This window comes from Solea solea, chromosome 5, assembly GCF_958295425.1.
Source record: "Solea solea chromosome 5, fSolSol10.1, whole genome shotgun sequence".
NCBI classification, from domain to species: domain Eukaryota; kingdom Metazoa; phylum Chordata; class Actinopteri; order Pleuronectiformes; family Soleidae; genus Solea; species Solea solea.
The window spans coordinates 10896197-10916539 of NC_081138.1; positions in this window are offsets into that span (position 1 = coordinate 10896197).

Here is a 20343-nt window from a genome sequence, read left to right on the forward strand (position 1 = left end):
AGCAACAACTGCAATCAAGCCTTTGCGATAACTTGCAATGAGTCTTTTACAGCGCTGTGGAGGAATCTTGGCCCACTCATCTTTGCAGAATTGTTGTAATTCAGCCACATTAGAGGGTTTTTGGGGATGAACCGACTTTTTAAGGTCATGCCACAGCATCTCAATAGGAATTAGGTCAGGACCTTGACTAGGCCACTCCAAAGTCTTCATTTTCTTTTTCTTTAGCCATTGAGAAGTGGACTTGCTGGTGTGCTTCGGATCATTGTCCTGCTGCATAACCCAAGTTGGCTTTATCCTGAGGTCACGAAGAATTCATGGTTCCATTTAACACAACAAGTCTTCCACGTCCTGAAGCAGCAAAACAGCCCCACACCATCACACTACCACCACCATATTTGGCTGTTGGTATGATGTTCTTTGGTGTTACTTTTACGCCAGATGTAATGGGACACACACCTTCCAAACAGTTCAACTTTTGTATTTTCCCAAATGTCTTGGGGATCATCAAGATGTTTTTTGGCAAAATTGAGACGAGCCTTAATGTTCTTTTTGCCCAACAGTGGTTTTCGTCTTGGAACTCTGCCATGCAGGCCATTATTGCCCAGTCTCTTTCTTATGGTGGACTCATGAACACTGACTTACTTACTTACTAACTGAGGCAAGTGAGGCCTGCAGTTCTTTAGATGTTGATCTGGGTTCTTTTGTGACCTCTTAGATGAGTCGTCGCTGCGCTATTGGGGTAATTCTTGTCGGCTGGCCACTCATAGGAAGGTTGCCCACTGTTCCATGTTTTCTCCATTTGTGAATAATGCTTTAGGAAGGTCTTTGTAACCTTTTCCAGACCGATAGATGTCAAATACTTTGTTTCTTATTTGTTCCTGAATTGTTTTAGATTGCGGCACACATCTTCATTGCCATTTCACTCAGTCTTATATGACCTTGACAAAATTGTAGTGTCAAAACACTCGCATATTGTTGTCAATGGCTTGGTAACAGTAAGATACAGGTCATACTTTTTGCATTACATGGAGAACCCCTTCTAATTTCCACATCCAAGTACATTTCCATTAACATAGTAATGCAGAAATCCAATCAGAATTCTAAAATAAGAATTTTTCACCTAAATATGTAGTTTTTGACTGTAGCCTTTCGAACGTTACCTTGTCTACCTACATTTTTGTATTACTCCTGTGAAGAGAGAATACATTTGATATTACATAAAGTAACCCTAAAATTATAATGATGATAGCCAGTGCCATTAGCATCCAGCAAAGAAAAATGGAATGATCAATAAAATAGGAGCATGTAAAGATTCCAATATGGAATTTGCCAATAAATAATTAGAAACTTTTCCTGTCATCCCTACTCAGGCTGTTTGCTTTGCACTCTGGGTTGGAACAGAAAAAGACCAAGCCTCAGTGTGACATACCATGGTGCAAAAACTGTCATTTCCTTAATATTACTATGACATTATAAGAGGTCAGACAAGTCACATTTAGTTTGAGTTTGAGTTTGACTACTCTGATCCCATCACTCCTCACAGAATACCCAAAATTAGATATGAAGAATGTTGAGTCAATATCTCAAACCCCCTATGGGTGCTTACAGGTTGATGTTTGAGGTGGAGGTGGGCTGCAGCGGTGGAACGAAAAGGCAAATGGAAGTACAGGCAGAGAGACATGGATGGGAAGTGTTGCAGTTAAAATAGAGCACCAAATTGGTAGAGTGTGATTGATATGGTAAGTGAGGCGTGTCATATGTATGCGATGCAGCCCAAGATGACTGCCTGAAGTAGGACACAGGCTTTCCAGTATTAGTGGATGCTGGAAGTATGTGTTGCCTTTTTAGCCATTGCCCTTGACCTGATTTTATAAATGTGTAGAATAAAATATTTATCTTATTTGTTGAAATCCTCTTCACATCTTGATAGCCACTAATCAATAAAGTGTCAATCAGTAAAGATAGTATTTATATTGTTTTCTTTTGTGTGATTCAGACATGATGTACAAAGCTGTCCTCATACTGTTCTCTCCTCCATTTGGCTTGTAGAAGTTGTTGGGCAAAATGCTTTTACAAAAGTGTGGTGTCAGGGGATTTTGCAGCCAGCAACTGAAAGCTTTTCCACACCACTTTACCAACTACAACAGATTTTTCCTTACTTTCACCACATCACTGTTTTGGCTCTCAGAGCACATGAGACACAGTAATGAAGTGTTACAGAAACAAATAACAACACAGAGCTTTAACGTGTCTGGTTTTTTTCCACATGAAATCATTTATACACATTGGCATTTTGATTTTATTGCATTTAAACACTGATGTAGTTTTCATGAATAGGTGGGCCACATAATTTTGTTGTTATGCAGTACATGGGGTTCATAATAAGTTTAAAGGAGAAAGGATATATATATATATATATATATATATATATATATATATATATATATTGTGTGTAGCATTTTAGCTGTTTGAGTGTTAAGACTTGGTTTTAGGGTCGGAATTATAATTTGGTCTGGGTAAATGATAACATTAAACATTTAGCTGCAATGGTTAAGGCTGGTAAAGGATTGGAAAATGCATTATGTCTATAAGAGTCCTGACAAAAACAAAATACAATTACAGTGTGTGAGTGTATGCTGTTATGTGCAGCTGCTTGCAGCTTCTGTCTTTCCTCTCCCTCTCCACTCACACTGTTAGAAAAAAACTGTTGTTTTTACAGGAAAACCATGGCAGCTGTGGTTACCAGAGAATTCCTGTAAAAAATACAGTAGCACAGTAAATAACTTTACTGACGAAATATGTAAATTGATTTACATTGAAGAAAATTAGGTCTGAATTACATAAAAAAACGGTGTTAGTTTCGCATAACAGTGTTGTATATAAAGAGACCATTTGCTGTAATTTTTACACGTAATAATTGCTTATTGTGCACAAATAAATGATAAAATTACCAGGGAAATATAATACAAAAAACTAATTTTAAGTGGTAGAACAGTAAAACTTTGCATTTTAAATGGAACTGTTCTGTATATTATACATACAATCTATACAAAATATGCTGTATTTTTATGTTTTAATAAACGAGTTATTGTGTAAAATTTACTTAAACCTGCATAATTATTTCTACTACGCCTACACCAAAACATGCAAAAATACATCTCAAGAAAAGACAAGAGAGGGAAATATCACTTTTGGGACAATTATTTAACAGCCAAACAATTGGTTGTCCCCCCCCCCCCCAAACATTCAGGTCATGCCAACAGGCCAAGTTAAAGGTCAGATCTGTCGAGAGGTGAGCCCCTCTCAATGTAAGAAAGTTTGTTACAGTATTTGTTTGCAATAAAAACAGTTCTAATTGAATAAATGCAAAATAGTATAGCATCTACCATACTGTGGAACATTCCTGCAAAGAACGAACATCGTCATGAAACAAGCAGGTGGCGGACCCTCTACCAGAAAAAGTTACAAAGTGCACCATTAAGACTTTAAAACAAAAATAATATATTGTGCCTTAATTGCCATAATACACATTGTGAAAACATTACACAACATCATTACAAAGTGAAAACACTACTTCTTCTCAAACAAACAGCGAGAGTCCACAGAAAGAGTCCATATTTAGGCTTAACGCCACTCGTGATCGGAGAGTTCCTGTATCAGGGTGAGGACTCGTAGGTTCACGTTGAGACGACGCTTGGAGTTTTTATTCTCTACTTTGGTTCCTTTTTCTGGGTTTATCGAGAAAAAACACCTGTACAATTAAAGCATATTAAACATTTTCTTCTTGTAATTCCTTGTTTGTCTCACTGTTAGTACTCCTTCCGTTATTACTTTGATAGCTAAAATATGCTTGCTCTGCATGTATGCTCGTGTCAGCTGTGCAACGTCATGAAGGTCAAAAGGTGAAAAGTTGAGGTGGGCAATACTCAGTAATATTGATAAAAACAACCAATCGCATACAACATTTTTCCAGACTTTGGATTTTGATTGGATAGGTTTTAGTAATTAATGTAAAAGGCATATTTAATTCAGTGAAGTTTCATAACTACAACACCTTTGTTCCTGGAGGAACGATATTTTAACAGACCTGCACCAAAGGGTTACGAGCAGGACATCAGAGTCAGACTCCAGGTACCAGAGTCCCAGGTCCGAGAAATGAGTGAGCCATTTTTACTCACCCCTGAAGAAACTCCAGAGTTGAAGCCAGCTCAGATGGATAGTGGATATTAAAACAGTAGTAGCTCCTGAACATGAGGCACAATGCAGAAATGAAGGAGGAGATGTTTGTGTTGGTACGGTTCCGATCCAGACTCAGCATGTACCTCGTTGAGAAATAGAAGGACTGTCCTATTAACAAATTATACAGATTATATTAATAAGAACTGCACTCACATGACAAATTCTATAAACCGTGCAACAAAAAATGAGAGATATGAAACTGACTTACCACAGACAATCAAAGTGGGTGTCAGAGGCACTTGCTCCAGTTGGACCTCTTTTGCCAGACATGTATCTTCGACATGGAAGAACATGGACTCCTCCTTCTCATCGAAGTAGCTGAGCAGAAGCAGGATCATCTCTACTACATCATCTGAGCAGCCACTCTGCGGTCCCCGCATTCTCTGAAGCCTTGCATAATTCTGAAGGAACTTATTGCTCTTGCCACAAACTGTGGTCATGTAGTCGAGGAGCCTTTTTCCCTTCAAATCCAAATTTCGTGTGAATGTCTCTTTGAGGTCAATCCCTGCGAGTTCCCTGAAGTGGACTGGCATGCCAAGTTCATCAAACCAAAATGGCCACTCCTCTCTAAGACTTTTGACACTTTTCCCCTGGTTGACATGTTGACGCTGTGTGTAAAAAGTGGACATCCGACGTTTTACCTCCTCTGGATTGGCATCAGAATGTTGGAACATCACCTTGAGTTTTTCCATCTTTTGCTGCTGGCTCTGTTGAGTTTCTTCAAGGGGCAGAACTTTCAAATTCCATTGAATGCATCCGTAAGTGTCCTGCATTGTTGTTCTCTCTTCTAATGGGCTCTCGTCTGTGTGGTCTGAGTCAGTCTGTTGTTTTCGGTGTTGAAGTGTGCCTCACATTTTCAATTCTGTTTTGCAACTGTTTGACAAGGGAATGGTAGCCTGTTCCAACAATATCATCCTCTATTACATCTTGCAGAGATTTGGGATATTTTGCCACCATTTTTTTTGCAACATCAGTTGAATGCTTTTTACCTACATGAGGGCATTTTTCCATCATCTCACTCACAACAATCCGGATTTTATTGGCCTTTATTTTGCCACAATACTGTGTTTCAGTGGAATGAATCAGTATCCATCAAGAATGTATGATACCAAAGGATAGAAATTCTTCTTGAAATCATTAATGTTGATACACTGTAACCCAAGACTGTTCTTGTCCTTTTTGTGAATGTCTAATTTCTGGAGTATGTTGTTCTTAATTGTCCCTGATGACAGGCAGAAAACAAATCTGACTCTTTAATACAGTCAAAGATTTTAGCGACTGCTTCATTTGATAGGTTCATATCATTTTTTAATAAATTACTTACTTTAGTTATTGTGTAGGCTTGACCTAACTCATGCACATTTTGCATTTCCTCAACAATAGTATGTATAGTAGAGGCAGGAATAAGATTCAAGATTCAAGATTCAAGATTATTTATTGTTTTTATGCAAGCATAACAAAATTTCCTCCCGAGACTCTCAGCACACATTGAAATAGAAATGAACAAAACAGAAAACAAGAAAGGTTATTGTAGGTGAAGTAGGTAAATTGCAAGTGAACAGTGCAGGGAAATGTATGTACAGGGGGAAAAAGGGGCAGTTGTATGATAACTATAAATATAAAGTGCAGCTTAGTGCAAGACCTGTGTCGTCCACTACAGAGGGGAGGGGGGGGGGGACGGGGGGTTATTGATTTCACAGCTCTGGGGAAGAAGCTGTCCCTGAGTCTTTTGGTGGAGGATCTGATGATCCTGTACCGTTTTCCTGATGGAAGTGGTGCAAAAAGAGCGTTGCCCGGGTGGGTGGGGTCTGTTGCTATCCGCCTGGCCCTCCTCTGGAGTCGTGTGGTGTAAACAGAATCCAGATCAGGTAGACGGCGGCCCACAATCCCCTGTGCAGTTCTCACCACTAAGTCCTTCCTGTTTTGTGACGTGCAGCTGCCGTACCACACCGTCACACTGAGACAGGATGCTCTCTATCGTGGCTCTGTAAAAGTTTGTGAGCAGCTGAGGAGAGAGTCCAGTCCGCTTCAGCTTCCTGAGGAAGAAGAGCCTTTGTTGGGCCTTCTTCACCAGGTGCGAAGTGTTCACACTCCATGTGTGTGAATAAATAAGCCATTAACCATGAATAAGCAGCTGTACTTGCAGTTTAAGGTAAAAGAGAAACATGTTTCTGAGATAAGACTGACTATCACTCTCTGGCATATCACTGGCTGCACTCGCTGTTGGCATGGCTTCATGTGTGTTTTCTGAATCATCTGTACTGGCAATGACATGTGGGGACTGAGGACGAGTTTCCTTGTACATGTCATCAATACTTTCAGGGGAGCATGCTTTATGCTTCCTACACATGTGAGAAGTAAATTATGACTTTTTTGTAAACATGTGCTTACAACCACTTACTGGACACCACACAGACCTGCCCTCTCCAATATGATCATTTAATTGAGACACTAGCTCTTTGACCGTGTGAAAATAGCAGGCACATAATGAAATTGCACATTTTAAATCTGCAACAACAGCTGTAGCAGCTTGCAGTGCAGGTACATTGTACACAAGATAAAAATGGCCCTTGAAAGCTGAGTAAGTGGTAAATGTTTGTTGGCGCCAACACATTTAAATATACAACGGGCTCATTCCTATGCACTCTGCAATGTAGTACATAACCCCTTGATGTATCCGATTTCTTTTTACATAAGAGGCAGGTGATCATTTTTAGGATTTCAAGTGTTTGCCTGTGCTTTTCAGCTAAACTAAGTTATCACACATATATATATATAGATAGCTACTTGTCTTAAATATCAAGTGGTGCTAGCTAACACCATGTGCTTTCAGCATACATTTTCGTTTGGTCTCGAAAAAAGTAGGTTAAATGTGAAGCTTACCGTGCAGCAGTGGACCCTCCACAAACTTGTGTTAAATGACGAAAATGATGGACTCTCAGTAGACTTTTGCTCTGTTTTGGTGTTGTCTCCAGAAAGTGCTGCTCTGGCTGGCTGTTAATGACGTCAGCTGAACGCGCTTCTCCCGCTCCTCCCGCCCACACGTCAGCTGCGCACTTTGAAATTCAAATTTAGGCGACTCATTGGATGAATGAATGGGGAGAGAAAGGGGCGTTGCTCTGGGCTGTAAGGTGAGGAGGTAAACAAAAATCTTGCAAACAAATGTGCCATGGCAGAAGTAGCAACAAGACGGTCCAACGCAAACCGAGTAAATAAGAAAGAAAATAGATTTTTTTTTTTTTTTACACTAAGAAATTCAGGTTCATACAGAGCTCCGGACATGACATGGTAAAAAAAATAAAATGAATTGTACCCACGAAATAGCTATAACGTGTGTACAAAATACTATTTTGTGACCACGAAATAAGTATAATGTGCGCACAAAATACTATTTTGTGGCCATTAAATAAGTAGAACGTGCGCATGTTATACTTGTTTTGTGGCAACAAAGTAGGTTTAATGTGCACACAAAATATTAATACTGAGCTACAAAAACATTCTGAAAAGCCTGTCATTGAAGGGAACAATTATTACCGAGAGGCATTTGAGCAGAATATTGAGAGTCAGGTTTATTTACCGGCGCAGGTACGACAATAACAACATGACACCGCTCAATTTGCTTACCCAGGTGTCCAGGAATGATAATATTATTAATTTGTATTACGTGCGCACATTATACCTACTTTGTGGCCACAAAATAAGTATAATGTGCGCACGTTATACTTATTTCATGGCCACAAAGTAGTATTCCGTGCGCACATTATACTTATTTCATGGCCACAAAGTAGTATTCCGTGCGCACGTTATACTTATTTAGTGGCCATAAAGTAGTATTTCGTGTGCACGTTATAGCTAATTTGTGGGCACAATTAATGTCATGTCCGGGGCTCCGTAGGTTCATGTGATTTCCCCCTGAAATTTCCTAGCTCAGCTGGTAAAGAATTGTGCTTCCATATTTGATATCCTCCCGTGGTAAACAGTTTTATTCTTTTTCTTTTCTTCACTCCAGCGTGCCTTAGATGTGGTTACATTGCAATTAAAAAAATGATAATTGTGACAATGAAATTTTATTTTTTATTAAAACAGTGCATTGTGGCAGGATGAGGAAAGGCTGAGACGTAGGTGAGTTTCACAGGTTTATTCTGTATCAGGTAAACAGCGAGCACATGTGCCCCATACAGCAGATATATATATCACAGAAAACACCCCTTACCCAGAAACCCACTGGGTGAGAGAACACACCTCTGAGTGCCCGCCACACAGCCCCCCCCCCCCCCCCCGAACATCCAGAGGGAAACCCCAGGGTAAGAATCAGTACCTCACAGGAGGCTTAACCAGTCTGCCATAACGGGTACGCCGCCCCACGTCCGAAACCACAGGGGGGCGACAGGCAGGAGAGATATCAACCACGACAGGGTCCAACGTAGGACACACAGCCGGAGAAGACACAACAGGGGCCTTTGAAGGGGGGCGACCCCGACGGGGAACCCGGGCCGGTAACACTTCTTCACCGGCCACGAAATGAGCCGGCTTGAGTCTATCCAACGAAACACGCTCTCGACGCCCGCCCATATCCAGCACAAAACTTTTAGAGCCCGCCTCCAGCACCCTAAACGGGCCATCGTAAGGAGGCTGGAGGGGCGACCGGTGAGCGTCATGCCGCACAAAAACAAAACGGGCCGTCCCGAGCTCAGCAGGCACAAATGACCGAGGAGAAAAGTGGTGAACCGGCATCGGAGCAAAAGCGGCATCAGAAGGAGGACACGCAACAGGAAAGGAACAGGGGGCCGAGCTCGCAGGCAAAAACTCCCCTGGAACACGGAGCGGCTGTCCGAGGACCAACTCTGCGGGTGAAGCATCCAGGTCCTCCTTAGGAGCTGAGCGCAACCCAAGCATCACCCAAGGCAAACGATCCACCCAGTTAGCATCAGAGAGTGCAGCACGCAACGACGCCTTAAGCGACCGGTGAAAGCGTTCACACAAGCCGTTAGCCTGAGGATGGTACGCGGTAGTACGGTGAACCTGCGTCCCCAGAGACTTTGCCAATGCAGACCAGAGGTCCGAAACGAATTGAGAGCCCCTGTCAGAGGTGATGTCCGACGGGGAACCGAAACACGCGTGCTACGTCCGCGGATGTCGTAGAGGACAGAGGTACCGCCTCTGGCCACCTGGTGGTCCGATCCATCATTGTGAGCAGGTGCGTGAAACCCTGGGAGGGAGGTAGAGGTCCCACCAGGTCAACATGCACATGGTCAAAACGCCTGGCTGGAATCGAAAACGGCTCGAGGGGCGCCCTAGTGTGTTGGTGAACTTTAGCACGCTGACAAGCCACACACGCGGCTGCCCACTCCTTGACCTCTTTGCGCAGGCCAGGCCAGACAAACTTAGACGCCACCAACCGCACCGACGCCCGGACTCCTGGATGAGAGAGTGAATGAACCATATCGAAAACTCGACGGCGCCAACTGACTGGCACGACCGGGCGGGGACGGCCAGTTGAGACATCGCAAAGGAGGGCGGGACCACCGTCTTGCACCACCGCCTCCTCCAATGTGAGACCGGTACTGGTGGACCTAAGCGCAAGGATATCGGGATCACCAGGCTGATCGGCAGCCATAGCGGAAAAATCAACCCCAAGATGCACAGGACACACCAGCAACCGCGACAGGCAATCCGCAACAGGGTTCGCTTTACCCGCCACATGCTGAATGTCCGTCGTGAACTCGGAGATGGCTGCCAAGTGGCGCTGCTGGCGAGCAGACCACGGCTCAGTCACCTTCGCCATAGCAAACGTTAACGGTTTGTGGTCGACATAAGCCGTGAAAGAGCGGCCCTCCAGCAGGAAACGGAAATGGCGGGTAGCCAGGTAAAGCGCTAACAGTTCCCGGTCAAAAAACGCTGTATTTGCGCTCGTTGTCTCGCAAACTACGGCTAAAAAACGCGAGAGGCTGCCATGCACCAGCCACATGCTGCTCGACCAGCGCCCCCACAGCCACGTCCGACGCATCGGTTGTGAGAGCAATGGACGCCCGAGACGCAGGATGCGCTAGGAGCGCCGCGTTTGCCAGGGCAGACTTATCCCCATCAAAGGCCTGAATGCGTTCAGGGGTCCAGTCGACCTGGTCGTTGGCCTTCTTCAGCCTCAGGGCCCCATATAGAGGCAACAGGAGGTGGGCAGCACGAGGTAGGAAACGGTTATAGAAGTTCACCATGCCCAAAAACTCCTGCAAGGACTTGACCGAGACCGGACGGGGAAAATCCGCCACCACTAGCACCTTAGAAGGCAAAGGAACCGCACCCTGCGACGAAATGCGATGGCCCAAGAAATCAATCACTGGCAGTCCAAACTGACATTTTGCTGTGTTGACAATCAAGCCATGTTCATCGAGGCGCCGGAAAACTTGCTTAAGGTGCGACAGGTGCTCATCAGCCGACGGGCTGGCCACCAAAATGTCGTCCAGATAGACGAAAACGAACGTGAGGTCACGCAACACCGAGTCCATCAGCCTCTGAAATGTTTGTGCCGCGCCCTTGAGGCCAAACGGCATGCGCAGGAACTCGAAAAGCCCGAATGGCGTAATAACCGCGGTTTTGGCCACGTCCTCCGCGCGCACGGGAACCTGATGATAACCACGCACCAGATCCACCTTAGAGAAAATCGTCATTCCCGCCAGGCGGACCGAAAAATCCTGAATGTGCAGAATGGGATAACGATCATGTGCAGTAATGTTATTCAGGCGGCGAAAGTCACCACGGCCGCCAAGACCCATCCGCCTTGGGCACCATATGGAGCGGCGAGGCCCACGGGCTGTTCGAACGCCTCACGATCCCTAAACGCTCCATGGTAGCGAACTCCTCCTTAGCCGTAGCTAATTTAACAGTGTCGAGGCGTCGCGCGTGTGCGAAAACCGGCGGACCTGTTGTCGGAATGAAGTGTTCTACGCCGTGCTTAGTAACCGCTGTAGAAAACGCGGGGGTCGTTAAAGACGGAAAATCTGCCAGTAAACGCTGAAAAACATCACCCGATGCCGAAAAGTTAGCGTGTGTTAACGGCCCGGAGCCCCCTGTCTGACATGGAAAGGTAGCAAAAGACACAGCATCAATCAAACGGCGATTAGCTACATCCACTAGCAAACCATTAGTACAGAGAAAATCTGCCCCGATAATGGGAACTGTAATGGAGGCTAACACAAAGTCAAACTGAAATTTGCGTCCATTGAAACAAACAGTCACAGACCTGGTACCAAATGTCTCGATAGAGGAGCCGTTGGCTGCACTCAACCGTGGGCCGCTGCCACGGGCCGACAGGTCCGCTGGTGCGGGGGGAAGAAGACTCTTCTGGGAGCCGGAGTCCACCAGAAACCATCCACCTGACAGTGTGTCTTTAACAAAAAGCAGCTCCTCTCGATCACCGGCGCCCACAGCTGCTACAGAGCGCCGGCTCCGCCGTTTCCCGGTGCCTCGAACGCGCACGGAGGAACGCAGCGCCGAGCCTTGCCGCCAAAACGCTGGTGGAAGAAACACAGGTCTCCTCGCCGCCTTCTGGTGGAGACTCCAGCCGTCATCGCCGAATCCGCGCCCTCCACCGTGGGCTGCAGGTAATCCGACGCCACACTCTGTACGGAAACACGTCTGGAAGTCAGCAGGATCCGATCCGCTTCCTCAGCCAAACCGCGGAAGTTGCCAGCGGCCAGGCACGGGGAGTTCGCCAGGGCTGTGCGCACCGGCAGCGGGAGTTGGCGCAGGAAAATATGCGGGAAAAGGAAACCACCGTCCTCTGTGCCCAGTAACGACAGCATACCATCCATCAGGTCCACCGCCGAACCATCGCCCAAACCGGGAAGCGAAAGCAGCTTATCCGCTCTTTCCGCGGGAGACAGGCTGTAGCGCCGGAGGAGAAACTGCTTGAGCGCGGCGTACTTTCCGTGCCGCGGCGGGGCGCCACAGGAGCTGCATCACGCGGCGAGTGGACTGCTGATCCAGTGCCGCGACCACCAAATAATACCTGGAGTCTTCAGCCGTTATTCCTCGCAGGTGGAAAAGCGCCTCGATGTGCTCAAACCATGGAGCAGGGTCACTCTGCCAAAACTCCGGAAGCTTCACCGGCCCGGTAAAGCCGGCCGGCGGGAGTTGGGCCATGGCTGAAGAGGAAGCACGTCCACTGTTTGCCGAAGAGGAATCACACTCCTCTGCTTCGTCGAACATGTTCAAAACAGGGTCACCAATGTGGCAGGATAAGGAAAGGCTGAGACGTAGGTGAGTTTCACAGGTTTATTCTGTATCAGGTAAACAGCGAGCACATGTGCCCCATACAGCAGATATATATATCACAGAAAACACCCCTTACCCAGAAACCCACTGGGTGAGAGAACACACCTCTGAGTGCCCGCCACAGCATTTGTATTAAAAGTTACTATTACAAAAATAGGTCTGAAAAAAGTTTGGACACTCTGTTACTCTGGCCACATCATTTTCAAATATAATCAGATGTGTCAGATGTGTTAGACATTTATGGAAAGCTTAGACATCACACTTTCAGAATCTGTAAATAACTGAAAATGTCCCTCGACACACTTGTTGCTGGTTTTGCTATGGCTGGGCACAAATGTTATTATAAATGTAGCCTATATATATATTTATATATGAATTGGCATATAGGCAAACTCTCAGGTTCGCAATGATTTATTTTGTGACAACATTTTTTTCAAATTCCATTGTTTCATCAGTACAGCATAAATCGTTGAACTTGTCTTGTCTTACGTATTTTTGTTGTAATTATAAAAACAACACGTGCATGTCAGTCAGTCAGTCATCATATACCGCTTTATCCTCTGCCAGAGGGTCGCGGGGGGTGCTGTGCCAATCTCAGCTACATCGGGCGATAGGCGGGGTACACCCTGGACAGTTCGCCAGTCCAGCGCAGGGCCACACTCACATAGATAGAGACAAACAACCATTCACTCTCACACTCACTCCTATGGTCATTTTAGAGTGTCCACTTTACCTAATCCCCACATTCCATGTTTTTGGACTGTGGGAGGAAGCCGGAGAACCCGGAGAGAACCCATGCACACCCTTGTTCCAACCGGGGCTCGAACCCGGGTCTTCTCGCTGCAAGGCGAGAGTGCTAACCACTACACTACCGTGTGGCCCCATGTGCACGTCAAATTAACAAAATAGTTTTGTTATTATTATTACAGTATGTCTCAGCTTTTGTTACCAATATTTTTAGTTTTCACAAATAAATTTGATTATAATCACATGTTTGTAAACTACAAAACATTCTGTTTTATAGTTTATAAAATTTTGCTGTGATTTTCACAAAAAATATATGTTTTCGGGTTTACAATACTTTTCTGTAGGGATTTCACATAGGTTTTATGTAAATTTCACGGTCATTTTTTACAGATGCACACTCGCTTTGTGGCGGTCTGAACATGCCCGCTTGAGAACGAGTCAGACATTGTTTGGCAACAGCATTAGCTCGAAACAAAGTTCACGGAAATGACTGACATACTGCGCCACCGTTTTATGGATGCAGTAATCACCGAACTGTTAAACACTGAAGATGAAGAATTTGAGGGATTTGTGGAAGAGGAATGAACTGAAAAAGTGAGTGTATTGGGTTGTATTTTAGACTGTTTTTTTTTTTTTAGGTGTTACAACTGAACAATGTTGAGAGTTATTGTGAATACGCTCATTAACGTTTGAACAATGTTGAGAGTTATTGTGAACGCGTTTCATAAAGTTTGACTGACTGACTTATCTGACTGTTTTGTTTTGCTTTATGCGCCTTATAGTCCGGTGTGCAAGTAAAAAAAGTTCGAAAATAGACCATTCATTGACAGTGTGCCTTATAATCCAGTGCGCCTTATAGTGTGGAAAATATGGTAGTCTGATTAGGTTTTCCGTGGACTTGACAGATGTGACAACTACGACAGAAGCGAGAGATATCCTGTTTTAATCCTGGCCAGAAGAAATGTTGTAACAGGAGCCGATAGGTTTTTGTAACGCCAAGGTGTCCGGACCACTGGCTCTCATGTGCTAATGACAAGACTTGCTGTCGGTAACAAACTGGAATGACGATTTGGTTTATGGCGTTCCAGTCTGAGGTATCATCACTGGAAGGTTACCGCTTACGCATTAGTATGCCTTGATCCACAAAATAAGCTACTTCATCCCTGTTAACCTGCTCCGTACTTACCACACTAGCAAAACACTTCTGCGATGTTGGGTCAGTCTTCTGCGCAGCACACAACCGATCAGGAAAAACAGTACCATTAGCGTCCCCCGCTAATGGTACTGTTTTTTGAGGAGCAGGGGGCTTTAACGCTTCCTTCTGCAGAGCGCGAGGTGCGTCAACATTCACCCGTTGAGTCATCTGGGTGTCATCTGAAAAAGCGGACATCATCACAGTGTCATTCAGAGAAATTCCAGGACATTTTTGCGATTGTGCACGAGTGACTACACAAGCGGGATACAGACCAGAGGATGAAGTTGGCTGCTCAACTAGGTCAGGGATATCCAGCACCTCCAAGGCAGGTGTCACTTTACCACCAGCCACATCATTTACCATTAACATGACAATGCCTTTTATGGGCAAAGCAGGACACACAGCAACAGGAAAGGTACCTGTTATCAAAGGTGACTCTATATATATACGATGCATTGGCCTAGGGATATAACCCATTTCTATGCCACGCAATGCAATAGTGTATCCACTCAAGGATTGCTCTGAGAACGGCAATGCACTGGCCAAAATCACCGACTGTGAAGCACCAGTGTCACGCAAGATGGATATTTGGCTCTTGTCAGTGGACTATCCTGTCAGGGAAATTCTTTCCCTTTAAAAATGAAAGGTTTGAAGCACAGATCGGGTTTTTCAACAGCGCAGGGAGTGAGGACATGGCAATGGGTCTCTGCCTGGATTACACCACTCCCTTTAAGTGGGGCAGAACTTTCCTGGTTCTTACACTTTGGGGTCAAACAGTCAGCAATGACATGTCCAGGGCGGTGACAATGAAAACACTCTACTTTCCTTCTGGGGACCGAAATTTTTAACAGTAAACCGAGGCTCAGTTGATACAGCTTTGGGTCTCTCACTGGCTGCAGTGGAAGATGTTTTGTGGATTAACACATATTCATCAGCTAGAACCACTGCTGAGGTGAGTGATGTGACTTTTTGTTCGTTTAGATACACCACAATGCGTTCAGGTAGACAGGTTTTAAACTCTTCCAACAGAAGGAGCTCACGTAACGAATCAAGTGTATCTGCTTTACAGGCCGTCCACCACTTATCTAATAAAGTAGATTTCTCCCGAGCAAACTCAACATAAATCTGGGAGACTATTTTCCTTTTTTGTCTAAACCTTTGGCGGTAAACCACGGGAACCAGCTCATAGGCTTGCAAAATGGCAAGTTTTCCATTTTCATAATTTAGACTCTGTTCAAGGGGAAGTGCAGCCACAATCTATTGAGCTTTTCCCTGCAGTCTACATTGAATTAACAGAGTCCAAACTTCAGGCGGCCACCGTAACACCTTAGCAATATGTTCAAAAGCTGCAAAGTATGAATAAACCTCACTCTCCCGAAATGTTGGCACCAAGGACACATGCTTTGTGATGTCAAAACTATCAGTGGACGACGGGGGAGATGGAGGCGCTGCTACACGACTAACAGGTGCGACCTGAGCCTAAGATTGTAACTCTAGCTGACACAACCGTATGGCTTTGTCGGCTTCAATCTCTAGCTTTCTAATTTCCAGCTGTCTGTCTTGAGCTTCCTTTCTTTCCTGGGCTTCGAATTGTAGGCGGGCAAGGCGTACCTTGAGCTGCGCCACATCGTGAGAGCTGAGGGTAACCCTGGATTTCCACTGGACGCGGAACGGCCGCGGAACGGCCGCGGAACGGCAGCCGTTGCAAATCGCTTCCATTCTAATCAATGTGAGCATTCCCACCGGCCGCGCTGCGGCGCGGATCAGCAGCGGCCCAGAAGCGGCTCGCCGCGCCGCAGCGCTATCGATAGGAATCAGTTCTATTTTTTCCGTTGCCGCTGCTGAACCTCGTAAATTTCAACGAAGCAGATCGCACAAGACAGGAAGTCCGACACAGTATCAAAGTAAAACACTTCCGCCCCCCTTTCAAAATAAAACACAATACGCAGGTCACAACTTCACCTCAACGTTACGTCATAACCGGTGCTCCCAGGTCAACAGTCATTTGATCCAAGGGTCTCGGAGACAATGGACGACGAGAGACTGATTATGGAAGTGGAGAAATGAAAGAAGCTGTGTTGTTGTTGTTTCCTTTATACACACAGTCTATCGCGGGATCTCGCGTCCGTTCGAGATTATCGCGCGATCTTCCGTGAATACCGCTGGCTCCCAAGGCTCCGCGCCGCTGCCGTAACGCGCCCGGTGGGGATTGACGTTTGGGAGAGGACGAAGCAGAACTGCGCCGCGGCCGTTCCGCGTCCGTTCCGCGTCCAGTGGAAATCCAGGGTAAGAGCATCGAAACGAGGAAGCGTGAACGTAGTTTCCCTCCGCGTACCTTCGTCATCACCTCCTCTGGCTTCAGGAGTAGGTGGTACTTCCTTGCGGCTAACCACATTGACTGATTGGGCGCCATCACGAAGCTCAGCTGACACCGGTAACGCACCAGAGCTGTCGAATAAGCGGATCACTTCCAGCTTCACCAGTTGATCCACTACCTGAGCTTTAAGCTCCTTTTTAACAATTTCGGGAGGTCGAGGTTATAATGATTCGCAATTTGCACCAAATCACACTTACGACATTTATCAATTTGATCCAGAGAGGGATCGACCACAAAACTTTCTAAACTGAAACTGTATCTGGTCTCAGTCGCCATTTTTACCCACACAGTATTTAATTCTCTATAAATTTACCTACCGATTGGGGAAAGAGAAATAACATAAAGAACCGGATGAGCTGAGGCATTATTGGGTAGGTGAAACTGGAGCAGGGTGACCCAATCACAGTGCAGGAGAGCAGGCAGATCGAGGCAGGCAGATGAATTGGTGGAGGGAGACCAGGCAGGAACCAGAGGCACCAATCAGGAGCAAGGGCTGGAACACGGCTTCTGCATAGTCTTCTGCATACTTAAAACATGATGACAGACACTTGGGGCAAGGCATAACAGCCAAGGGCTCCCTGAACTCCCTAGGCAGGTAGAAGGGTCTGCATTTTCAATATCAGTTGAGCAGTGTCTTTCAACTACCTGTATGTCTGAACAACAGCTGTTGTTGCTGAACACAGGAACGTATGATCACTGGCCGTAATCAGCTGATTTTTTCCCATATATATTTATGTTAAAGGCACCAGCCTACAGGAACTGCCATATATGTGGTTATATTATTTTTATTTTTATATTTTTCTGGGGTAGAACCCAGTTTATTGCCCCACCATCAGTTTTAGTCCCTTGCTCGGGTAACAGTACGCATGACCTTTAATCATACGGACAATGTAGTCTAACAAAATGAATTTAGAATTTTAAAACATCTATCAAATGAAACAACTGTGTAAATATGGAGTAAGTATAAATTAGAAGGAGAAACAAGGACAAAGCATTCAAAACACATCAGTGGTATGTGTTCATGATTTAAATCATTCAAGTGTTACCAAAGGGTTCATTTATTTATGAAGAATTCTATCGTCTACAGCAGTTTTTCAGTAATAGCCTATTTACTTTCAATAAGCCAGCACAAATATTTCCTGTAAGTTTTCAGTGAAAGGTGGAAATATGTTCTACAGTTAGTGTCTGCAGAAGTTCCCAAGAGGCTGTGCTTCATTTATATCAGAAGTTGTATTCGCTAATGTTTCCTTAAAAAGTTTCCCCTTAAGACAGCTGACCCTGAGTAAAGGAGCTTGCTTATATTTTAGCAGAACTTTTTCCTGTAAGGTCTTCACATTACCCTTGACCATCTGTTGTGGACTGTATTTCTTTCTTTGAGCTCTTTCTTATTTGTGGTATATTGTAATATTTTACCAGCTACTTACAGAATCACTGCTGCTACATATTCTTCAGTTGAGCTATTTTGTAACTCAGCAAATCTATCTATAGCTGAGACATCTAAAAGAAGAAGAGACCAAAGGCAGGAGTGTTTCTGTCTGTTGGTCTGTCTTTGTGTTCTGTTCTGTCTGAGTGTGTCATCTAACTTTTAAAAAATAGATGAGACATTATGTTTAATGAAGCAGAATGTAGCTCTCATGGTGAAATAGTGATGCGTCATACCACAGGAGGGAAGCATGTGTGTCAAGCATTTCATTGTGGATCATTGCCTCACTATGTACAGTATATTAATTTGGAAAAATACGAACAGGAAATTATTTTAGCGTAATACAATAACCTATAAACCACAATGAGTTGGGTCTTTTTCTGAAAGTGAGACATTTTATCACACCTCATAAGGGCTGTTTATCAGTTAAGGACTTGGTTTTAGGGTTAGGGTTAGTTGTTAAGGTTAGGGCAAGGGATTAGGGAATGCATTATGAGCTGCACAAGAATGTGTGTGTGTGTATTTACATATGATGCCATTGTGAAAGGACATGAAAAGCAGCCACATTAAAACACAGTGTAAGGCTCCATGACAGTTCCACAATGATCCATTCCTACCAGGTTATCAGTTCAAGCAGCTTGTTATAGCCAGTTATGTGCTGGTATTTTATGTGCCTTTTGTTACCATGATGACTAAGGTCCAGTACCAGTACAATATTTCGTATAGACTCTGCTCCATTTAAGGGGCCTATACATTTACAAAGCCATGATATAGGTATTACGAATGAATGTAATGATTGGGTCGTTGATGCTAAAAATGTATCCCCGCTCAATGATCACAGCCACGTCATGCAAATATTCCATTGCTTTGCATCCTTTTTCTTCAAATGCCTCACCTTTGATGACATTACACCATACACAAGTCTCTCTATAAAACATAAGCTCCTGTTTATTCTTTGTTTCCAATGCAACACATTTTTCATCGGCTATCCTATGTGCTCATGTATTCTTCTCATCAGTTTTTCTGCTTATTCCCTCTCGCTGTCTCTCTGTTCACTAAGCTTTCAAAAGGAGGGGCTGAGAAACCCCAAAGCATGAATCATTAAAGGATGTGAAGAGAAAAATAGATCACTGCAGATGCACCTGCAAAAATAACAGTGTGTAATGAAGGGAAAGGAAGACAGGGACAGAGGAAGAGGGGGATGGTTCCATTTACATCCTCTCCAGGACAAAAGATGTGTGCTTATAAGTGTAGTGATTCTTTTCACGTAGTAGACTTTCTCAGCACAAAAAAAGATACTAGTCCATGTACAGTATGGATTATTTTGTTGGATTTATATATTCTGCTGAATACAATGTGATGTTTTAGCACTTAACATGTAAATACATAGGGAAAAAAGAAAATCAAAAATAGAAAATTCATAATGGCTGAATGAAAATTAAGAATGTTCCAAAACAGTTTAAAGGTTTAATATACATATGCCACAGGTTGAGTTCACATTGTCACTTCTTGCTAATACATTTCTTTTTTTAACCTTCATGTCTCAGTTATTATGCTATCATTATATAATAGTAAACTGACAGTGTACACAGATGGTATGAGTTGCAGCAGAGCAGCTGCATTTGTGGTGGTCCATGTTTGTCTTCACAGCTAGGTGGATTTCAAATCATCTATAAATCATGGCCCAGTCATACACTGGAATTTTTACCTCATTGTATATCACTGCCAATCAATGGTATGTTCAACATTTCATTGTAATACTCAAGCTTTTGTGCCTGTGCCAAAATGACAGATGACCATATTTGACAGTTTTTTAATTGGTTGTGATGGCAAATAGTTCAAGCAAGACACCTCTCAAACACTTGCTGTCCTATTGTCCTCTCATTTCTGTTTTGTTTCTCTCTCTTTTCGAGTATGAATGAAACTCTCACACCGGTTCTCTATGCATTGTAAAAAGTAATTTTTGTTACAGAGATTTTTGATTATCAGGTGAGATGACCAATGATGTAACCTCTGGAGTCAGTGATGGGTTAAGTTGAAAGATTTTATTGTAGGCAGCTCAGATCCGAGGAGAACTGAGACAATGCCTGA